This window comes from Herpailurus yagouaroundi, unplaced genomic scaffold (genome assembly GCF_014898765.1).
Source record: "Herpailurus yagouaroundi ecotype Mexico unplaced genomic scaffold, PumYag 203, whole genome shotgun sequence".
Lineage (NCBI taxonomy): Eukaryota > Metazoa > Chordata > Mammalia > Carnivora > Felidae > Herpailurus > Herpailurus yagouaroundi.
The window spans coordinates 9,405,747-9,429,615 of record NW_024412434.1 but is presented as its reverse complement, the minus strand read 5'-3'; the positions used below and the strand labels follow the sequence as shown (position 1 = coordinate 9,429,615).

At 37.3% G+C, this 23,869-nt stretch overlaps 1 protein-coding gene and 1 non-coding gene across 17 annotated transcripts in view; one reads left to right on the top strand and one right to left on the bottom strand.

Annotated features, from left to right (window-relative positions):
• The window catches only part of ABI1 (abl interactor 1), a 147,150-nt gene that overhangs the window by 104,004 nt on the left and 19,277 nt on the right, over positions 1 to 23,869 (bottom strand). The gene's annotated exons all lie outside the window — the stretch shown is intronic.
• LOC121014928 (U6 spliceosomal RNA) lies at positions 3,421 to 3,523 on the top strand. The gene has a single exon (XR_005783517.1). It is a non-coding gene; the product is annotated as a U6 spliceosomal RNA (small nuclear RNA).

Here is a 23,869-nt window from a genome sequence, read left to right as displayed (position 1 = left end):
CCTGGAGCCTGTTTCGGATTCTGTGTCTCCCTCTCTCTCTGCCCCTCCCCCGTTCATGCTCTGTCTCTCTCTCCCAAAAAAAAAAAAAAATTTAAAAAAAAAAATTTAAAAAAAAAAAAAAAAAAAAAGACAGTAAGGAGTTCCTGAAAAAAATAAAAACAGAACTACTATATGATCCAGAAATCCCATTTTTAGATACATTTCCAAAGGAAATGAAACCAGGATCTTGAAGAGATACTTGCACTCCTATATTCACTACAGTATTATTCCTAATAGCCAAGGTATAGAAACAAACTAAAGTGTCCATCTACAGATGAATAAAGATGTAGCACATACAAACACCCACAGAGAAATATTTTCAGCCATGAAAAATAGGAAATCCTGCCATTTGTGACAAAGTAGAATCAAAAAAAGCCAAACTCAAAGAAACAGAGAGTTTATGGCAGTTGCCAAGGGTGGTGATGGGAGAAATGGGGAGATGCTGATGAAGGGTACAAACTTCCAGTTATGAGATGAGTAAGTCCTGGGAATCTAAGGTACAGCATGGTAACAACAGTGATTTAACAATACTGTACCATATACCTGAAAAGTTGCTGAGAGTAGATCATAAAGGCTCTTACCACAAAACAAAGTAGTAAATATGTGAGATGACGGAGGTGTTAACTAACCCTATTATGGTAATCACTTTGTAATGTATACTTGTATCAACTCACCATGTTGTACACCTCAAATTTACACAATGTTGCATGTCAATTATATCTCAATGAACCTGGAAAATTTTTAATAAATTTTAGATGGAGAGACAAAAGACTCAGAATAGTCAACACATAATTTTGAGAACAAAATTGGAGAACTGACACTATCCAACTTCAAGACTTACTATAAAGCTACAGTAGTCAAAACAGTATGACACTGGCAGAACAAAAATACAGATCAAAAGAACAAAATAGAGTCCATAAATAGGCCCATATAATTAGTCAATTGATCTTTGATAAGGGAGCAAAGACAATACAACGAAGCAAGAAAATCTTTTCAAAAAATGGTACTGGAACAGATGGACATCCATGCGCAAAAAAATGAATCTAAACAAAGACCTGATACCCTTCACAACAATTTATCACACTCCTGGATCGCCTGAGTGGTTCAGCAGGTTAAGCCTCCGACTTCAGCTTGGGTCACGATCTCACAGTTTGTGGATTCAAGCCCCACGCAGGACTCTGTGCTAACAGCGTGAGCCCACTTTGGATTCTCTGTAACTCCCCCCACCCCTCTCCCACTCTTGTGCTCTCTCTCAAAAATTAATAAACTTAAAAATAAATTTATCACAGTCCTACTTAAATGTAAAACCCAAAACTGTAAAACTCCTAGAAGATAACAGAGAAGAAAATCTAAATGACCTTGGGTTTGGAAATGACTTTTTTTTTTTCCAAGTTTTACTTATTTATTTTGAGAAAAGAGAGGCGAGGGGGAGAGAGGCAGAGAACAAATCCCAAGCTGGCTCTGTGCTGTGCTGTGAGTGCAAAGCCCCAAGCAGGGCCTGATCTCACAAACCACGAGATCATGACCTGACCTGAAACCAAGAGTCAGACGCTTAACTGACTGAGCCACCCAGGTGTCCAATAGCAATGACTTTTTAGATACAACATTAAAGACATAATCTATAAAAGAATTAACAAGCTAGACTTCATTAAAATTAAAAATTTCTTAAAAATTAAATTAAATATTTCTGCCCACAAGACACTGTCAAGACAAGACAAGACACAGAATGGAAGAAAATACTTGCAAAACATACTTGATAACAATGATTATCCACAAAGTACGAAGAACTCTTAAAATTCAACAATAAGAAAACAAACAATCCAATTAAAAATGGACTAAAGACCTTACCACCATCATCAAAGAAGACACAAAGAAAATAAGCCTATGAAAATATGTTCCACATCACATTTCACGGGGAATGCAAATTAAAACAAGCTATGACTAAATATTAGAATGGCCAAAATCCAGAACACTGACAACATCAAATGCTGATAAAGATATGGAGCAACTTGAAATTTCATTCATCATTGGTGGGAATGCAAAATGGTACAGCCACTTTTGAACTGAAAACTTATGTACACATAAAAACCTGCACAAAAATGTTTATAGCAACTTTTACCCATAACTTCCAAAACTTGGAAGCAACCAAGACGTCCTTCAGTGGGTGAATGGATAAGTAAAGCAGTACATTCAAACAATGCAGTATTATTCAGAGCTAAAACCAAATGAGCTATCAAGATAGGAAAGGACATGGAGAAACTTTAAACGCATATTACTGTGTGAAAGAAGCCAATCTGAAGAGGCTATATACCATATGATTCTAACCACTATATGATCTTCTTGAAAAAGCAGACCTATGGTGACAGTAAAAAGAATCACTGACTGCCTGGGGTTAGAATAGAGCATGAATAGGTGAAGCACAGAGGATTTTTAAGGCAATGGAACTACTGTGTATGATGCTATAATGGTGGACAGCTGTCATCATGTATTTGTCAAAACCTAGAGAAAGTACAACACCAAGAGTTAACCCTAAACTATGGAAACTAGTAAATTACAGACTCCGGGTGATAATGATGAACCAATGCAGTTTCATCAACTGTAACAAACAAACCATCCTGGTGAGGGATGTTGATAATGCGGGAGGTTATGCATGTGTAGGGGTAGAAAGCATATGGGAAATCTCTGTACCTTCCACTCAGTTTTGCTGTGAACTTAAAACTACTCTAAAGTCGTCTATTTAAAAAAGAAATAAAGAAATCCATTTCCGTCAGTATGTTACTTCAAACAGTTTTGGTCCATCAGCAGTATAGCACAGCAACTAAAGTTCAGGCTGTAGAAGAGGCCTCTATAAACTCTGACCCTCAGGCTAAATACTTGCTCCTGGGGGCGCCTGGGTGGCTCAGTCAGTTAAGCGTCCAACTTTTGGTTTCGGCTCAGGTCATGATCTCATAGTTTGTGAGTTTGAGCTCTGCGTCAGGCTACGAGCTGACAGTGTGGAGCTTATTTGGGATTCTCTCTCTCCCTTTCTGTCCCTCCCCTGCTCACTCTCTCTCTCTCAAAACAGATAAATTAAAAAAAATTTTTTTAATAAATAGATATTTGCTCCTGTTTTTGCAAAGTTTTATTAGAACACAGTCATATCTATTAATTTACATATCTATGTCTTTCTTACTACAAAGGCAAAGTTAAATAGTTATGACAGATAATACAGCCTGCAATGCCTAAAATAATTACTATCCTGCCCTTTGCTGAAAACATCCTGCTCTAGAATGAGTGATTCTCAACCCCAGGAGGATAGCAACACCTCCTGATGAGTTTTTTTTTAATCCTGAGGCCTGAACTTGATCATCCTCATTTCCCCCCTTAAAAGATTATAATTTCATGCTTGCTTCGGCAGCACATATACTAAAATCGGAACGATACAGAGATTAGCATGGCCCTGCACAAGGATGACACACAAATTCGTGAAGCATTTCATATTTTTTTTAAGAAAACATGTCATGTAGGTTGTTTAAAAATAAAATGCATTTAAATAAAAAAAAAGATTATAATTTCATTGGTCTGGGGTAAAGTCATTAGCTATTATTGTATCAAAACAAATAATGTGTATAAAACAGCAAAATACACAGAACAAAGTCAGGATACCCACTAATATAAAGGAAGGACATTAATACACAGATCACAGAGACCACACAGTACTAATTAATAAATTGGAACCATAGTTTGGCTTTGATCACCATGAAGCCACAAAGATTAAAAAAACAAGATCATTATACGATTTATACTGTTCATGAAGTCAAAACATCTTGGTGGAAGCAAATTTTTTCTAGGACTTCTAACTGTAAAAGTAACATTTTATTGCAATTCTTCTCAGTGATGTAAATATTTACTCCTCCTCTCACCTTAAGTCATCTCATCTCTTCACTCAAAATCAAAGCAAAACAGGGGCACCTGGATGGCTCAGCTGGTTGAGGGTGCCACTCGATTTCGGCTAAGGTTGTGATCTCACTTCGTGGGATTGAGGCCCATGAAAGGCTCTGCGCTGGCAGCACAGAGACTGCCTGGGATTCCCTCTCTCTCTCTCCCTCCCCTGCTTGCATGCTCTCTCTCAAAATAAATAAACAGTTTTTAAAAATCAAAGCAGGGCCACCTGGGTGGCTCAGTCAGTTAAGCAACCAACTTCAGCTCAGGTCATGATCTTGCCGGTGCCAAGTTCAAGCCCTGCATTGGGCTGTGTGCTGACAGCTCAGAGCCTGGAGCCTGTTTCAGATTCTCTATCTCCCTCTCTCTGCCCCTCCCCCATTCACACTCTGTCTCTCTCTCAAAAATAAATAAGCATTAAAAAATAAAAATAAAAATAAAACCAAGCAAAACAAAACAAAAACCCAGAGAGTACCAGGATTTTCACCATGGTACAGACAGCACCATGCTGCCTTTCTTCCTTTTCTTTTTTGGTGTGTTTGCTTTGGGTGGTTGGGGGTGGGGGGGAGGGAGGAACAAGGATGAGTGGAAGAAAAGCACAACTGAACTGGAGATAACTGGCTCTATATTCCACAAGATATTAATAAACACTAACATAATAAATCCACTAATGCAAGCAGTTCACAAATAAATGATTTATTTAGACCTATCAATCAATTTTCCTGCATTTACTTACTTATTCATTGGTTTCTGTTGACTATGTCAAAGGTGTCTACACAAAGGAACAGAACACATATCAGGACATAGCAAAAGCACAATTTCATCTTACCAGTATTAAATTTAAAACATAGTTTCTCTGTTTTCAAATGTGGGAAACACTGAACTGGTTATCTACAGTTTAATGACAGTGGTCTGGCTGTTTTCTGACTGAGATCTCATCTCCTCAACTACCCTCCCCTACACATCAGACACCATCAAAATTTTGCAAACTACTTGTAGCTCTCTCAAACATGCCTTGTACACACACTGTTCCTACTACCTACACCTCCCTTGCCTCCCAACCTCCCCTGCCCCTTAATTCTTTAAACTCATGACTTAGTTAAACTTAGTCTTTATGAGAAGTCTTCCCTAAAACCCCTAAACACTGCACTGTTCCTCAGAAGTCTCTCTCAAAATTTTCTTTTTTAAAGGGACAATTCTCAAACATGTAAGTCCACACGTGTTTTGAAAGTGCTTATAAAAAGATTCTAAGTGTCTAAAAATGTCAACATCTATAATACAGAAGATTATGACAGAACATCAAAATTAACATCAGAAGGAAAAATCTGCACCACAACCTCCTGCTATCATTCTATACAGCCAGAGACCTTGGAGTCCCTTTCCTCTTTCCTCCCTCTCCTAGCTTCTGCCCACACAGACAGCTAACAGTCAAGCCTTATTCCTATTCTCCAACCCACTGCTCTGTCAATCAATTTAGCTGTGGAGGAGTAAAACCTGGGAAGTGTCTAAACCAACTGTGTACTAACGGTTGAAAAGAGAAGGTCTATAGATTCACTTCTATGACTGCAAATTACCTTCTGTAGGCGTATTCGCTTTATACTGGAGGAGAATGGCTACAGGTAAAAATAAGTCATCTTTGAGTTCTCCCCTTCCCTATCTACCCATATCTCTCCTTAATCAAGGCTTCCTGATGCTTGCATTTATTTCTTCCTTTTCAATCTCAACTGCAGCTATCTCAATTCAAGAAATATTCTTTACATCTGGACAAATACAAGTCCTCTAGTCTTGTGGCATCCAGTCTGTCTCTTCACTAATCCATCCTGCACCAATGCCAGATGACTCTTCCTCAACTACCTCATCCTTTGGAAGGATACAAAACAAACTTGACAACAGTTTGGAGAAGGAATGAGTAGGAACATGGGTAGAATAAGAAAGGGGATTTATAAGTTTTGCCTTTAATACAACAGTATTATTTGCATCTTTTATAAGAACGTATTCAATATTAAAAAAAAAAACACTGCTTGACATTTTTTCTAACCACAAGCAAAATTCTGAGTGATTGCCAAAATTAAAATTGAAAACTCTTCCAAAATAACAATTATTTTCTTCCATACAGAATATTTCCTCATTTAAATTTAAGTACTAAAGATCAATTTTATCCTCTCTAAATTTAAGGCTTCTATTTAATCTATTTAATCTTCTATTACTCAATGATTTTTACATAACTATATCACATATAATAGACATCACAACATGACATCACAGTACTTATCATAGCCTTTCATAAAGACAGTAAGTATCTGTTGAATATCAAATAACTATTTGTTGAACTACTTCTAGCACATCCCTATAGCCTCAAACACTCCTTTTTCTAGAAAAGAAAAATAAGTAATCAAGCCTACCACACTGATTCTAGGCACTAGAGATTTTAGATAATTCACTACCACTTAATACCATCAACTCTAAACTAGCCTCCCCCCAATCTCTTCTTGGGCTCCTTCCAATCCATACACAAGCCTCCTTCCAATCTGTTCTCCACTCTCAACATGAGTAATCGTTTTTAAAAGTAAAAAATGATAACATCAACCCATTGCTTAAAACTTTCAATATCTTCTCATCAGCCTCATAAAAAAGACCAACTCGGGGCACCTGGGTGGCTCAGTCAGTTAAGCGTCCGACTTCAGCTCAGGTCATGATCTCACAGTTTGTGAGTTCGAGCCCCGTGTCAGGCTCTGTGCTGACAGCTCAGAGCCTGGAGCCTGCTTCAGATTCTGTGTCTCCCTCTCTCTCTGCCCCTCCCCCTCTAGTGCTCTGTCTCTCTCTGTCTCTCAATAATAAATAAACATTAAAAAATGTTTAAAAAAATAAAAAAATAAAAATAAAAAAGACCAACTCTTTGCTCACTGTACTCTAAAGCACACACAGGTCTGTATCGTTCAAAATCACTCTGTGCTCACTCACCTTTTGGCACATATATAAAAACATAAATGTGTGTATGTTTGTTTGTTTGTTTGTTTATTTTATTTATTTATTTATTTATTTCTGTTCCCTCCGGTAAGCACATTGTTTTTCCTTCTCTCAAAACTTTTTGGCTAACATTCACTCACTCTTTAGATCTCAACTCTAACATTATTTCTTTGATACACCAGGCTGGGTGGGAGCATCTTTTTATCATTTTAAAATTAGTATTTCATACTCTTTCATAAAAATCATATAATTTGAACAAGTTCCTATTACATACATATTCCAAAATTTTTAGCATTGTTGAAATTTGGAGAAAACAGATATATGAAACTTTTTTAAGTATTTCAAAATTAATGCTACTGAGAGGTAAAATAAACAGACAAATAAGACCCAGAATATAAAAACTATCCAAATAATTAACATAGTATATGCTAAGAGAATTCCTACATAAGGAACTTTAAGTTTTTTATGAGGTATTACTCAAGCTACTTTAGTCAGAGATGCCCAATATATATGTACTGCTATACAGTCATACCTAAAATTCAGATGCCCATTATTACCACAGAAGGAAGACATTAAGTCTATTATACTAAACCAATCATCTATACCAAGTTTCTCGAAATGTGGTCTGCAGACCTCTGAAAGTACCTAAAACTCTTTCAGGAGGTTCACAAGGTCAAAAGTATTTTCTTTTTTTTTTTTTTAATTTTTTTTCAACATTTATTTATTTTGGGGACAGAGAGAGACAGAGCATGAACGGGGGAGGGGCAGAGAGAGAGAGGGAGACACAGAATCGGAAACAGGCTCCAGGCTCTGAGCCATCAGCCCAGAGCCCGACGCGGGACTCGAACTCGCGGACCGCAAGATCTGACCTGGCTGAAGTCGGACGCTTAACCAACTGGGCCACCCAGGCGCCCCAAGGTCAAAAGTATTTTCACGATACTAACGCTATTTGCCTTCTTTTCTGTGTTTACATTTGCAATGATGGTGAAAAAGCAAAGGTGAGAAACCACGAGCCTCCTAGCATGAATCACGTCAGTTTCACCAACTCTACTAACAGCTGTTGTGCTCTATACTGCAAACGGGGGAGGGGCGGGGGGGACTTCATTTAAAAATGTTCTTGAAGAAATAGGAAAAAACACTAATTTTATTAAATGTTGATCCTTAAGATGACTTTTATGTGACAAAATGGAAGTAAACAAAAAATACTTCTACTGCATTCTAAGTATGATGGTTACTTTTAGGAAAAAGTACTCATGGAATTTATCATCAAGCTGAAAAAAGCCACTTTTCAGTGGAACTTCAAAAAACGACTTTAAAAACAAGCTCACTGCTACTTCAAAAAACAACTGACAGACTATGATTAAGATAAGCCTATCACTTCAAGGAAAATAATTGTTAATATCTGTTGCCAATGCAAAATGCAAGCTCTCAAGCAAAAATTATAATTGTTGAAAATCTGTATCCATCAACCTGAGCTTGAAAGCTTTTCACTACTTTTCCAAATGACCTATGCAACAATTTCTAATGTAATGGAGTATAAAATGTTCACTGATAATGGTTTCAGAGTCCACACTGCAACCAACCTTTAAGAAACTATTATGCAACGAGTTTTCATGAAGTACAAAGAAAAATTATCCACAATTATATAATCAAAATACTCCTCCCAAATCCAACTCCTCCTTCTAACTACACAAGTGCATGAAGATAGATTTTCTCATACACTTCAACCAAAATAAAATAACAGGTTGAATGCAGAAATAGATGAAAATTTAGCTATTAGCCAGTCACTAAACAGATTTGCAACAATGTAAAAACAGTGCCATTCTTCCATTAAACATTTTTTTGTTTTGTTTTGGAAGACTATCATTTTTCAAAAAATATACCATTTACATTAGCAACAAATCCATTAAATGTTATGTTTACAGAATTAATAACATGCTTTAAACTTTATCTAATTATTAATGCAGTAAATATTGAAAGATATAACCCACCAAAAAAAAAAAAAAAAGTTCTCTGAGGTCTTCAATACTTGAAGAGTTAAAGGAGTCCTGAGACCATACGCTTCACTACTATGGACGAGCAGAAAACTGCTCAAGAGATAAAGATTCTAACATATGCTCACCTACATTTCCTCTCTCAATAAGACTTGGAAAAACTGATTTTAACAAAAAGGTTTTAAGAATGTTTAAGGGGAATCATAGTTCATAACAACTGGAATTGAATCATTTCCTGAAAAACCTATGTATTAAAGTTTCTTGACAGCGTAATTGTAACAAAGAAAACATTTAAACATCTGCTAACAAGGAAATGGAAGGAACAGGTGTAAGTAAATCAGAGATCTTTTTTTTTTTTTTTTTTTTTTTGGAAAAAACTGAAGAACTCAGAAAAACTAATGAAAAGCACCGGAACTGTAGGGCTAGAAATCACACACAGAGGAACAAATTTTACTAAAAACCATTAAAATTGTCAATCTGGGGATTAAGGAGTGTACTTATGATGGGCACCAGGTGATGCATGGAATTACTGAATCACTATATTGTACACCTAAAACTACTTTAACACTGTATATTAACTAGAATTAAAATAAAAACTTTAAAAAAAATTTTAAGTAAAAATAAAGAGTTGTCACTCTGGACACTGCGTACTTCAAACTGGTCCTTTTACAGAAGATAAAAGAGAGTTAAAGGCTGGTGACAATACAACTAATTCAGATGACTCTTTTACACTTTATGTAAACTTCTAAGAACTTATGTGCCAGGTATTGAGCAGGCTCTAAAAATACAGAAATAAAGGGGCGCCTGGGTGGCGCAGTCGGTTAAGCGTCCGACTTCAGCCAGGTCACGATCTCGCGGTCCGTGAGTTCGAGCCCCGCGTCGGGCTCTGGGCTGATGGCTCAGAGCCTGGAGCCTGTTTCCGATTCTGTGTCTCCCCCTCTCTCTCTCTGACCCTCCCCCGTTCATGCTCTGTCTCATGCTCTGTCTCTCTCTGTCCCAAAAATAAATAAACGTTGAAAAAAAAATTAAAAAAAAAATACAGAAATAAACAAGACAAACCTGTTCCTGCCGTCTCGGAGACTGGCATCAAGTGTCAAACAGGTGTAATGAGTGTTACAGAGGAAATACATAGGATTCTATGGGAGCATCTAACAGGGTATAAAATGACCTGGAGGGACAGGGAAGAGGTCTCTAAGGAAGTAATCTCCTTATAACTGTCATCTACCAACATCCGCATCACTGGAGGGACTCTAACACCTAGCTCACTAATTCATCACTATTCCTATTCTTATTCTTAGTGATGTCAACATAACACTCAGATAATCCACCAAAAACCCTTGCCTCTCACTTGACCTCCTGAACTGAAACAATTTTTTCTTCCATTTTTTCTTCATCACAGTCAAAAACTCCCATGGTCATCACTAGTAATTACACCAATTTCAAAAATCCCACATTCTAAACACACATCTCTACAGTTTACTTACTCTAGGATCTCAATTTCAACTTCCTTTCACACCAGAGGATTTCATACCCATTAATTTGCTCATTTTTCACTATCCATGTCCCAACCAAGATGTGCTGTTAAGTATAAAATATGTCAGATTCCAAAGACTTAGTACAAAAAAAAAAAAAAAAAAGTAAAATATCCCTTTAATTAACTATGCTGGTTGTTTATTATAATAATTATATTTTGGATGCACTGGGTTATCAAAACCAATTTCAAACTGTTTCTTCATAGTTTTTCTAATGTGGCTATTAGAAAATTTTTAAATCACATATGTCCCTCACATTGTATTTCTGTGAGATCGTGCTAATCTCTTCTGTGATGACTCCTAAACGTTGATCTCCAAACTCTGACTCTTTCCTAAGCTCCAGAATGACCATCTGGCCTATTTGGTTGTCTAATTAGTGTCTCATACTTAACAACCAGTACTCTTGATACACTCCCACACGTGTACTATGATCTACTGGCATACTTAGAAAAAAAATTTAAACTAGGAGTCATCCTTAGATTCCTTTCTTTTTTTTTTAATTTTTTTATTACATTTATTTTTGAGACAGAGAGAGAGCATGAACAGGGGAGGGTCAGAGAGAGGGAGACACAGAATCCGAAGCAGCCTCCAGGCTCTGAGCAAGCGTTCAGCACAGAGCCCAACGCGGGACTCCAACCCATGAACCGTAAGATCATGACCTGAGCCAAAGTTGGACACTTAACCGACTGAGCCACCCAGGTACCCCAGATTCCTCTCTTTCCCTCACACCCCACATCCAATCCACCAGTAAGTCCTGTTCGGCTCTGTCTTAAAAGTATCCAAGCTGTTTGGGGCGCCAGGATGGCTCAGTAGGTTAAGCTTCTGACTCTTGATTTCAGCTCAGGTCATGATCTCAACGGTTCGTGAGTCTGAGCCCGCATCAAGCTCCTGCTTGGGATTTTCTCTCTCTCTCACTCTCTCTCTGCCCCTTCCCTGCTTGCACACGCTCTCTCTTGCTCTCTCAAAATAAATAAACTTTTTTTTTTTTAATATATCTAAGCTCTCCCCTCAATTCCCACCCCACCACTAAAGTACAAGCAATTCTCACTTCCTGCCTGGACTACAACAATACCCTCCCTGCTGGCTGATTCTGCTCTTGCATTCCCTTCAGTACATTTTACACTCAGTAGCCTGATTCGTTTAAAAAGTAAATCAAGGGGCGCCTGGGTGGCTTGGTTGGGTTAAGCATCCAACTTTGGCTCAGGTCATGACTTCATGGTTTGTGAGTTAGAGCCCTGCATCGACTGTGTGATGCTTCAGATCTTCTGTCTCCCTCTCTCTCTGCCCCTTCCCTGCTAGAGCTCTTACTCAAAATTTAATAAACATTAAAAAAAAAAAAAAAAAAAAAGTAAATCAAGTACTCTAATGATAACCCATCACTTAGAATAAAACCAAACCTCTTTTCAAGGCTTTCAACACCCTATATCCTGACAATCTCTCTGACCTTTCTCCTACCAGTTTCCCTCTCCCTAACTACCCCCTAGCCACATTACCCTTAGAAAGATTTTTCCTTTTCCTCAGATCTTCACATGAAAGATGCCATATCTACCCTCCAGGTCTCAGCTCCAATATCACCCTCACAGAGTACCACTTCTAACTTCCTTAAAGAAGTCCTTCTTTCCAATTCAAATTTTTTGTGTCTTGTCACCCCATTTGTCTTTTTTTTTTTTCTTTTTCTAGCCAGGTCAGAGTAATATTGGGTTTATTTGCTTTGTTGCATTTAATTTTTGTTTAATATAGTTGACATACAGTGTTAGTTTCAAGTATACAACAGAGTGATTCAAGTCTATACATCATGCTATGTTCACCACAGGTGTAGCTACCATCTGTCACCATACAGTACTATGACAGTTTCATTGACTGTATTTCCTATGCTGTGCCTTTTATTCCCATGACTTATTAATCCCATAACTGGAAATCTGTATCTCCCACTCCCCTTCATCCATTTTGCCTACCCCCTCTTCCCTCTGACAACCATGGTTTGTTCTATGTGTTTTTAAGTCTGATGTCACTTTTTGTTCATTTTAGTTTTTTAGATTCCACATATGAGCTAAATCCTATGGTATTTGTCCTTTTTGGTCCAAATTATTTCACTTAGCATCACACCCTCTAGGTCCATCCATGTTGCCACAAATGGCAAATTCTTACCCTCTTTCATGGCTGAGTCATATTCCATTGTACACACATACCACATCTTCCTTATGCACGTGTCTATTGATGGACACTTAAGTTGCTTCTGTATCTTGGTTGTTGTAAATAATGCTAAAATAAACACAGGAGTGCATATATCATTTCAAATTTGCTACCCAGTAGTGAAATTCTTGGATCACGTGGTATTTATATTTTAAATTTTTTGAGGAACCTCCATAACTGTTTTCCACAGTGGCTGTACCAATTTACATTCCCACCAACAGTGCACAGGGTTCCTTCTTCTCCATATCCTCACCAACATTTGTTATTTTTTTTGTGTTTTGTGATTTAAACCATTCTGACATGTATAAGGTGATTATCTCATTGCAGTTTTGATTTGCATATTTCCCTGATGATTAGTAACGTTGAGCATCTTTTCATGTGTCTGCTGGCCATCTATCATTATGCCTTCTTTGGGAAAATACCTATTCAGGTCCTCTGTCAATTTTTAACATCACTTTGTTTGTTTTCCCATTTAATTTTCCAAACAACACTCTTTGTTATCTGAAACAGTCTTATTTTTTGGTGTTTACTGTCTGTCTCATCTCTATAATGAAAACTTCGTAAGGGTAGATAACTTGCTTTACTCACTATAGTATCTCTGGGACCTAAGAATATACCTGACACATAGTAGGTATGCGAAGGATTTTCATCAAGTGAAGAATGAATGAATAAATACAGTAATTTTTTCTGAACTACAAGATCTGACAAATGATAGTATTCAGACTGAGAAGAACTAGTTTTCTAGTCAAAGAGAATGACATTAGGGGTGCCTCAGTGGCTCAGTTGGTTGAGCATCGACTCTTGATTTTGGCTCAGGTCATGATCCAAGGATTGTAGGATCGAGCCCTGCGCTGAGCATGGAGCCTGCTTGAGATTCTCTCTCTCTCCCCCCCTCTGCCTCTCCCTCACCTGTGCTCTTTCTCTCTCGAAAACTAAGAAAAAAGAAAACAGAGAGAGAATGACATTTGCAAAGGCAGAAAAGAATAAAATTTCAAAACCTGAAAACCAAATATGACTGGTAAGATGAGGGCAATGGGATGAATGCAGCAAGACTAGAAAGATGGGAGCTATGCTATTATACAGGGGCCTCTTAAGTCTTATTGTGAGATTGTATACTTATAGGGAATCACTGAAAGATTTTTAAGCAGGGAGTGACAGGTTCCACGTCCTCTCTTTCCCTGTGCCCGTCTCCTCTGCTTACGCTGTCTAAAAGAAAAAAGGGGGAAAAATAATATAAAGACAATTAGAAGCCACAGCAGTTGTCTAAGCTTTACCCTGGGGTGGTAGAGATGGAATAGGCAAATTGAAGAGATACTTAAGAAAAATCAACAGGACCGGTTACAGATGAATTGGGAGGAGGGGACAAAGAGGAATAATGGAGTCAAGAATGATGCCTAGGTTCTAGGGGAGCCTGGGTGGCAGCTGAGCATCCAACTCTTGGTTTTGGCTCAGGTCATGATCCCAGAGTCATGGGATGGGGCCCTATATGAAGCCTGCTTAGGATTCTCTCTCCACCCCCACCCCCCGCCACTCTCTCTAAAAATAAAACTAAACTAAACTAAAATAAATGATGCCTACGTTTCTAATAAATGAGTGAGTAGACAGTAGTAGATTGGGGAAAGGTAATGAATTCATTTTCTAGCATGTTAAGTCTGAAGCACATGGGATTCAAACAAGCAGAGATATCAACTAGGCAATTAGATATACGGATCTAAACTTCAGTGGAACATAGATCATTCAGATGGGAATAAATAAAACAGCCTAAAGTAGTATGTATATAAAGGAGCTCACACAAAGCCACTTTGATACTTAAAGGTTGGGTGGGGAGTTGGACAAAATGGTTGAAAAGGAGTAGGAGCTATAGGCTTCCAGTTATGGAATGAATGTCACAGGAATAAAAGGTACAGCATAGGGAATATAGTCAATGATATTGTAATGGCATTATATGGTGACAGATGGTAGCTATACTTGTACTTAGCATAATGTATAGACTCCTTTCTAATCATTACATCATACACCTGAAGCTAATTTAACATTGTGTATCAACTATACTCCAATTAAAAAAAAAAAAGAACACCCAGTACCTTAAAAAAAATATTAAAATTTAACTTAAGTAAATACTTAAAGGAGAATAAGGGGCCAGAGACTAACAAGAAAAGTAGGAAAGAATATCAAAAGTAGGAAAGAAAGCCAAAGGATTAGCTTTTCAAAATAAAAAATAGTCACTTGTATAAAATGATGCTGAGAAGACAAACAAAATGAGAAATAACCAGTGTTCAATGAATTTTGTGGCATGTAGGTTGCTGAACATAATTTCAGTGGAGCAGTGAAGACAACAAAGCAAAACATGTTAAAGAGTGAATGCAAAGTGAGGAATGGAGGAAGGTGTAGAAAACAGTTTAATAAAACTCTAAGCAACATAAAATGAGACCAATTACTACATGGATCTAGGAAGTCTAAGTATAATTTTCTCATACAGGAGAGACTTAAGATGTTTTGATTCCAACTGCACAAATTCAGTAAAGAGAAGGAAAGATAAAAGAGTGTAAATTTTCTGAAAAAGTAAGAGAGAATGGGACTCAGAGCAAAGATAAGGATGGACTTTAGCAAGAAGGCAGGACAATTCTCCTTCATTACAGTATGAAGGAAATAAAATAGGATGGGTAAGGATGCTAGTAGGCTTGGAGATACAGTGGTAAGAAATGATATGTTTTCTATAATGAGGACTTTCTCTATGGAATAAAAGATGAGAAAGGAAAGAGATTTTAAAAGGGAAGAGAAAATTTAAAACCATTTACAGTGAGTGGAAGCATATACTGATGTGAAAAATATAGGGGGGTTGCTGGGTTTTAAAGGCCCACTTTTGAGTAGTATCCGTAATTTTAAAATGGAACTCATAATCCCTTTCCATCACATTGCTTTTTTTTTTTTAATTTTTTTTTTTTAACGTTTATTTATTTTTGAGACAGAGAGAGACAGAGCATGAATGGGGGAGGGTCAGAGAGAGAGAGAGACACAGTAATCTGAAACAGGCTCCAGGCTCTGAGCTGTCAGCACAGAGCCCGACGCGGGGCTCGAACTCACAGAGTGTGAGATCGTGACCTGAGCCGAAGTCGGCCGCTTAACCGACTGAGCCACCCAGGCGCCCCATCACATTGCTTTTTAAAGTAAGTATTCGTTGGGGTGCCTGGGTGGCTCAGGTTGGTTGAGCGTCCAACTCTTGATTTCGGCTTAGATCATGATCTCACAGTTCATGAGATTGAGCCCCACATCGGGGTTCTCTGCTTAGGATTCTCTCCTCTCTCTGCCTCTGCCCCACTTGCATGCATGCACATTCATTTCTCTCTCTCTCTCTCTCTCTCTCTCTCTCTCTCTCTCTCTCTCTCCCCCTTGAAATAAATGAATAAACATTTAAAAAATAATAATATACACTTTCATTAGTACAGTATTTTTGTTCCCTTTAAGTTTCAAGGAGATAAAAAATAAAAATTTGCTCTAATTAAAAGCAGCTGAGACTATCCAGACGCACATCTTGCATACTATGCTTCATTTAAGCTCAGTAGGAATTGATGTTTGATTTAATAATTACATAATCTCACAGAACTTTCAGAATTTTTGTTTTTAAAATGACTGAAATATTTTCTGCCTTGGCAATAAACAATATAAATTTACCAACTATACAGAATAAACTTTAGATACATTTTTTTAAAGGCTGTACAGAGGGGCGCATGGGTGGCTCAGTTGGTTGGATGTCTGACTCTTGATTTCGGTTTTGGTCATAATCTCAGGGTCGTGGAATCAAGCCCCATGTTGGACCCTGCACTGGTCGTGGAGCCTGTTTACTATTCTCTCTCTCACTCTCCCTCTGCCCCAACCTCCCCCCACGCACACACTCTCTCTCTAAAAAATAAAGCAAATTAAAAACAATTAAAGGCTGTGCACAGAAGTGATTTTAAGATTTTATTTTTAAATAATCTCTATACCCAACATGGGGTTCAAACTCACAACCTTGAGATCAAGAGTCATATGCTCCACCAACTTGTAACTGTCTAAGCCATATAGGTTTCTAAAAAGTTTAAAATTGCACAATTACCATATTTAATATAACTTTAGTAATCAGGGGGAAATTAAGATGATATAGAAGTGAAAAATTAGGCTCTCAGCCTTAATTTCTATCAATTTACACTGAAATTCTCAGTATATGTTGATGCCTGGAATTGCCTCATTATACCACAATATAATGGTACTACAGTGCAAATTTATATAGTTATATATTTCACAACAAAAACATTATGAACCACTCCTAAGTATGTGTGTGTATGCAAAAATTGAAAAGAGGCACTCAAACAAGTACCATACATGAATATTCATAGCAATATCATTCACAATAGCCAAAAGTTAAAAACAACTCAAATGTCCATCAATAGATGAATGGATAAACAAAATGTGGTATATACAGAATATTACTTGGCCATAAAAAGGGATGGGATTAAGTACTAATACATGCTGTAAAATGAATGAACCTCAAAAATACTATGCTTGGGGCGTAGTCAATCAGTTAAGCATCTGTTGATTTCCACTCAGGTCATGATCTCATGGTTGTGGGATCGAGCCCCACGTTGGGCTCCTTGCTGAATGTGGAGTCGGCTTGGGATTCTCCCTTTCCTTCTCTCTCTGCTCCTCCCCTACTCATGCTCCCATGAGCACACGCAGGCTATCTCAAAATAAATGAGTATTTTAAGAATAGGGGGGCGCGGGTGGCTCAGTTGGTTAACCATCTGAATTCAGCTCAGGTCATGATCTTGTGGTTCACAGGTTTGAGCCCAGCATGAGGCTCTGTGCTGACAGCTCAGAGCCTGGAGCCTCCTTCGGATTCTGTATCTCCCTCGCTCTCTGCCCCTCCCCCACTTGTACTCTGTGTGTCTCTCTCTCTCTCTCTCTAAAAATTAATAAAATGTTTTAAAAGTTTTTTTAATATTTTAAATATATACTATGTTTAATATAAGTGAATGAAGCCAGAAACAAAAGGCCATATATTGCCTAATTCCACTTATATGAACTATATAGACTAGGTAAATTCAAAGAGACAGAAAGCAAATTGGTGGATGTCAGGTATTAGGTGGGTAGGGATAGAGACAAACTGTTTAATGAGTACAGGGTTACTTTGAGGGGTGATGAAAACGTTTTGGAACTAGATCAAGGTAATGAATGCACAACACTGTGAATGTACTAAACACTACTGAACTGTATACTTTAAAATGATTGGTTTTCGGGGCCCCTGGGTGGCTCCGTCGGTTAGGCATCTGACTTCAGCTCATGATCTCAGTTTGTGAGTTTGAGCCCCCATCTGGCTCTGTGTTGACAGCTCAGAGCCTGGAGCCTGCTTTGGATTCAATGTCTCCCTCTCTCTCTCTCTGCCCTCCCCCACGCACTCTCTCTTGCTCTCTCGAAAATAAACATTAAAAAAAATTTTTTTTAAATACATAAATAAAATGGTTAGTTTTCTATTATATGGATTATACCTCAATAAAAAGATTCTTGCTTGGGAGCTCCCCTCTACTTGTTATGTGGGATGATCCTTGATTTATGAATTGCGTAATAAAGCCAATTAAATTCTCAAAAAAGAAAAAAATCCATCATGAAGCAAATAATATAGCTGTATCTAATTAACTTACGGCAGGAATCACTAACAAAATTAGCTATAAATTAAAAATGTATTAACTATAAAAATATCTATGTTGGGGTGCCTCGGTGGCTCAGTCGGTTGAGCGTCCGGCTTCAGCTAAGGTCATGATCTCACAGTTTGTGGGTTCGAGCCCCACATCAGGCTCTGTGCTGACAGCTTAGAGCCTGGAGCCTACTTCAAATTCTATGTCTCCCTCTCTCTCTACTCTTCCCCAGCTCATGTGTGTCTCTCTCCTTCAAAAATAAAGAAAGAAACATTAAAAAAAAATTTTTTTAATTATACATATGTATATATATATATACATACATACATTAGCTATCTTAAAACCCTCTACTCCTTTCTGTCACCAATAAATTTTAATAACTGACATTATCTTTTTTCTCCACATATAAAAGTTATGCAATGGATTTAATAATAAGCCTTTATCTTCTAGGGGTACATATACTAAAATATTTATGGATGAAATGATATGCAAAAGATAGGCTTTAAAATAACGGTAGGGAAATTTAAGAGGAACACAGATGAAAGGAGACTGGCCACGAGTGAGTAATTGTTAAGGGTGGGTGATGAACATAGGAGGATTTATAATACTATTCTCTCCATTTTTTTAGTATGTTTGAAATTTTCCATAATGAATTTTTAATTACTGTTATTAGTAAAATAAGACTTAAAATTAGTTTATTTACACTTTAAGCTATATTTGAAATAGCCCTACCAATATTCTTTAACCAACATAAATCACAATTCTGCCAACATTTGCTCAAGTTGCTAAAACATAGATACATATCAAAAAATTACAATCTATCTGATAACAAATACACATTATCTTCCTTAGGATGTTTTGTTTTGCTTTCAGATTTTCTTCACAAACATCAGTTCACTACAAACCATTTCCAAGAAAATTTCATTTTGTATATAGAGAAAATTAGTAGATCCAAGGTTAACGTATCTATTTCAGTTGACACAGAGCAATGACCCTAGAAAACTTCAAGTCTCCTTTCTAAGGAATTAATGTTTACTGTTAACATGATCAGATCAGTTATTTCCTTTAAAAATAAAATCCAGGGGGGGAGGGGGGGTGGTCTAAATGGGTAAGGGGCATTAAGGAATCTACTCCTGAAATCATTGTTGCACTATATGCTAACTAATTTGGATGTAAATTTAAAAAATAAAATTAAAATAAATAAAATATAAAATAAAATCCAGGGGTTCTTGCCTGGCTCAGTCCACAGAGCATGCTACTCTTGATCTCATGATCATGAGTTTGAGCCCCATGTTGGGTGTAGAGACTATAAACAAACAAATTTTAACGGCTTTTAATTATTTTAATTAAAAAAAATATTTCTTTTGAGAGAGCAAGAGAGCATGAACACAAGGGAGGAGAGACAGGCAGAAAGAGAAGGAGAGAGAGAAAGAGAGAGAATCTTAAGCAGACTCCATGCTCAGTGCAGAGCCCTACTCAGGGCTCAAACCCATGACCCTGGGATCACAACCTGAGCTGAAATCAAGAGTCGGACACTCAACCGAGCCACCCAAGCACCCCGATAAATAAACTATAAATACATAGAAATAAAACCCAATAATTGCTATTTTCCAAATATCTTCTCAATGCTGTCATTTTTTCAAAATTCCTTATTTTGTAGTATAGTGTCTTACTAAACATTAAGGACTAAAAAGTTTCTGGTTCTGGGGTTTGACTACTATTTCTTCTAAAATCAAACCATAATTTCAATGGAGATCACGATCAACACAAAGACATTAGAAAAAATATACAGCTCCCCCCAAATTCAAACTTTTTAAATTTATTTTTTTTAATAGTCTCTACACTCAATGTAGGGCTCAAACCCACAACTCCGAGATGAAGACTAACATCATGAGTCACATGCTCTTCCAAATAAGCCAGCCCTGCACCCCTCAAACTTTTTTAATGCCCTTAAATTAGCATTTAACTACTATTTTAACCTTACTTTTCATACCAACATGAAATTTTTATGGAATTACATCTACATAAACTCCTAATGTTTGATTCAACCTCTTCTCCCAATTTTAGTGCTCTTCCTTTCTGGCTAATATATTTCCTGTCTGTTAACTCACAAATGTCGTAGGACAAAATTCCTAGGACAAATTTCACTCAAGATAAATAGGGTTTATCTAAACAACAACAACCCCTGATCAGACCCCCATATGCCCAAATACCTTTCTCCTACTACAAGGAGTAATAGCATTCTTTGGCTATCAGAACCAACCAGAGGAAGCAGAAGCACACAGGAGGAATTAGAAAAGTACCCTCATCCTAAGGGATTATTTTAACAATTTTCTAAAAAACCATGTCCAAAAGACATAACCATGGTAAAACTCAGGATTCTAAACAGAACAGGTCTAGATCAAAGCACCACAGGTAAAGTTCTTATTAGCATTAAAGTTACAAAAGGAAAAAGGAGAGAGGACACTTGTTTTAATACAAACCTTTTTTTTTTTTTTTTAAAGTAGGCTCCACACCCAGCACAGAGCCCATCACAGGGGTTGAACTCATGACTCTAAGAACAATACCTGAGCTGAGATCAAGTCAGAAACTCAACTGACTAAGCCACCCAGACGCCACTAATACAAACTTTTAAATATCACACAGCCATAAAATATAGTCCATATTCTTGAGAGTATTAATTAAAAACTGATATAATATTCTATCTTTATGACTGGACTTTCCTAAGACCTAATACAGCAGGTCAGATCCTGTCTGTTTCATAGCAGCATTAATAAACATGTTGTAAAAAATTTTTTTAATAAATAAATAAACATGTTGTGGCATGATATAGCTCAATCTAACAATTAACTGAGGATCTTGCATAAAATTATGAAAAGCCCTGTTCTGTTTTACTTTAAATATAAATGTCCTAACATCAGTTTCACATGTACATCATTCAATATTTGTATATACTGCAAAATGATCACCACAATAAATCTAGGCAACATCCATCACCACAAGCTGTAATTTTTTTTCTTGTGGTGAGAATTTTTAAGAGCTATTCTCTCAGCAACTTTCAAATGCAAAATACTGTATTATCAACTACAGTCACCACACTGTACGCTATTACTAAAACCCTGTTTAATTCATATAGATTTCCAACCTGTAGCTCTAATGTTGCTAGCCACTGCTGTACTCAAAATGCAAAGTGAAATTCTAAGAATTCTATCATTTCCAATCAATCCTAATCTCAATCTCCTGAAACTAGTTTGTGTGTAAATCATTAAAAACCACAATCTTTCAAGACTTGTTGTTAATTTCTACTAATTATTCTACAAATTTTCTTATCACAACTGCAAAGCTGAACCAGAATTTAAATAAGAGGCAAGGATGCATAGAAAGGAAAAGGATCCACTAAGCTCAATGAAAAGCGAGCCTATGATTCCTATAATTCAACACTTCAAGTGTCAAAGCTACCATCCTTTGGTGATGAAATCAAGCCTCCAAATTATTAACACACCTATTCTTATATTTGCAACGTGGAGCTCAAAAGGAACAATGGAAAATAGTTGTTAGGTTCCTAGTTTGCCCAACAAGAGTCTATTTATCCCATGACATTTCTGAATTAGTCTCTGAGTTCTAGACTCACTCAAGTCTAGAGACAGTGTGATATGGAAAGAACCTAGCCTATAAAGTCTCTCAGAGTTAGGCAGAAACCCTGACAGCCAATTACTAACTGTATGATCAAACAAAACTCACTTAACTTTCCTGACTCCTAATTTCCTCGTCTATAAGAGAATACTGCCTATCATGGAGAGCTCTTATAAGGATTAAAGATAATACAAATCAGGGTACCAGGGTGGTTCAGTAGGTTAAGCATCCGACTCATGGTTTCCACTCAGGTCATGATCTCACGGTTCGTGAGTTTGAGCTCCGCATCAGGCTCCATGCTGACAGTGAGGAACCTGCTGGAGATTCTTTTTCTCTCTTTCTCTCTCTCTCTCTCTCTCTCTCTGCCCTGCCCCGCTCACGTACTCACTCTCTCAAAATAAATAAACTTTTAAAATAAATTTAAAAATTTTTTTAAAAAGATAATATAAATCAACCAGTAAAGGCTGTGACACAGTAAGTACTCAATAAATAGAAACAATTATATTACCCTCTTCACACCAGCTTTTTATCCTCTCTGCTGAGGTAAGCACCCCATTCAGTCAGTATTCATTAAAAGGAACTTAGGATACAGAATCAGAAAATCTGGGTTTGATTCCAGACACTATGTAACACAAGAACAGAACTTTAGGCTAGGTATTTGATTCTGAACTGCAGATTGATCATCTGTTTGAGAAAGAAAGAAAGAATCACAGAATTATTGCAGCTGACATTATTTTTAAACTAGCATACAGTGTGCAGTATCAGAAATGTTAGCTTTTACCTACTCCAAAGTATTCCTGCTCAAAAATTACCTGCCTTCCAAGATCAAATGTGCATGAGCAATGAGCATAAGTTAACCTCATGTGGAAAGGAAAACAAGGTAAAAACTAAGTAGCTCACTAATCATATCCCCTTCATACTCACAGACTTTAGAATATACTTGTTAATCCAAATGTAGCTCTTGTTGGGGGAATTCCAGGCAGAAAAATTAAATTAACAAATTAAGTTGTATGGAAGACTTTTACGGCCTTACCCAATCTAGCAATCTGCATGCCGAGAAACCTTAAGCAGCTTCTACTCCTTTTCACTTAGCTTATTACCTTCCTATTCCCCATAATAGTGCCCATGACAAAGGCAATACGGACCCTAACATAGAGCAAAGGGAAATGGCCAGATGAATTAAGTGTGTTCAAATTGACGAGCGACTGTCCTTGACACAACCCACCAGAAAAATTCAAAGACAGAAAAACGCAGAGTTTTCTTCATATCTATATAAAAACCACTTTCTATTGAGTATCATTTCCCAACAGCAATTTCAAAAGGCCCATCCTTTTTACAATAATGGACTCTCTTGAGAAGTTATGCTATTAATAAAACAATTTAATAATTAAAGTCAACAGGACCCAAAGAGCTAATAAAGTACTCTAGGCTCAACTGCACTACAGCCAAAAGAACTCGTCAGCTAAACCACTCACCTGAACTGAACTGTACTTCCGAACTGCAGGACAACAAAATGAAAATTTAACTCTCAGGATAAAAAACACTCAGGCAATAAATTAACTCACCTTGGGTATAAAAAAATTCTCAAAACACACGTGAGCGTGTTTACTTTCTCTGGGAGGTGGTATGTTTACCTAAGATGCTGGTTATAACCCAATCAGGGTCACAGAAAGGGAAAGATCTCCAAAGACACCTAAATGGATGTCTAGCACTATTTGTACCCTATTCACAGCACCAAAGTTAGCAGCACAGCATGTCACAAAGACAGCTACTACATCAACTTCCACAGTCTTCACCATCTTCTCAGCCTGTCCGAGCCTGACCCTGTCTGAGCATCTCAGGAAGGCAGCTAGCTAGCAGCCTGCAACATGCTGCCCAAAGTTTCAAGGCTGCTAAGACTACGTGTGACTTTCATGGGGGG